The following is a 1262-nucleotide window of genomic DNA, read 5'->3' as shown; positions in this document are numbered from 1 at the left end:
TCTGGTTGCAGTCAGACGTAGGCATTGCCATTTCTGTGAAGCATCTCCTGCCTCCTCCATGCTGTGTAAAAATTGCTCTCCGTTATCTCTGGTTGGTTAATAAAGAGCTGAACAGACAATAGCTGGCCAGGAGAGGAGTGTTGAGATGGGCCTTCTGATCCCAGTTAGAGGTCCCAGGTGGAGCAGAGGTGGAGGAGAGGGAGGAGGAGGAGATTGAGGGGAAGATCTCTCGGAGCCATGAGGTGGCCATGAGGGAGTCTCCATAAGGACAAAGATGGAGCAGCCAGGGCGAGACTAGGTGCAGGTAATGGGCCGCATGGCTGGGAAATAGTCCAGGTCAGCATAGTTGGATTAGAATAGCTGAAAATCTGCCCAACTATAGTGCTTTAAAGCTTATTAATAAATATAATAGGTCTCCATGTCATTATTTGGGAGCTAGAACAGGTGTAGAAAAGCCCATAATTTGTTTTTGCAGAGTTGTCTTTAGGTTTGGAGTTTTTGTGCCTGCCCCACCCCCCACGAGATGGGGTTTCTGTGTAGCCATGGCAGTCCTGGAACTTGCTCTGTAGACCAGGCTGACCTCAAACTCACAGAGATAGACTGCCTATGTCTCCTGAGTGCTGGGATTAAAGGCAAGCACCACCATCCAAACCCAGGCAGGTTTGGATTTGCATGAACAAAATACCTGTGAATGTTTGTGTACAAGTTTTTGTGTAGACATGTTGTGATGGCTGTTCTTGTTTGTCAACTTGACTATATCTGCAATGAACCACAGTCCAGAAATGGAGGGCACACCCCTGGTCTGGATCTCAAGGAGGGAAGACACGCCTCTAATCTGGACCACACCTTCTGCTGGAAGCCTGTAGGAGGACAGGGGAAGAAGGCAGGTTTTGCTCTTTGCCTGCCTGCCCTCACTCATCTTGCTAGCACATCCTTTCCTTCACTGGCATTACATCCTACTTTGGGATTCCAGCATCTCGAGAAGAGCAGCTGAGACACCCAGCCTTGGGGCCCTGAGCGACTGCTAGATCGTTAGCTCTCCCTTCATAGCCAGCCATTGTTGGATTCGCTGGACTGCAGCCTGTAAGTCATTCCAATAAATTACTCGTGTGTGTGTGTGTGTGTGTGTGTGTGTGTGTGTGTGTTCATTCCACCAGTTCTGTGACTCTGTAGAGAATCCTGGCTAATTCATACATGTTTTCATTTTTCTTGGGAAGTTGTAGTTGGGGTTCATGTTTAACTCTGCAAGAAACTTATTTTCC

Source organism: Acomys minous (assembly GCF_964271855.1).
Source record: "Acomys minous genome assembly, chromosome: 9".
Classification (NCBI taxonomy): Eukaryota; Metazoa; Chordata; class Mammalia; order Rodentia; family Muridae; genus Acomys; species Acomys minous.
This window is presented reverse-complemented; position numbering follows the sequence as displayed.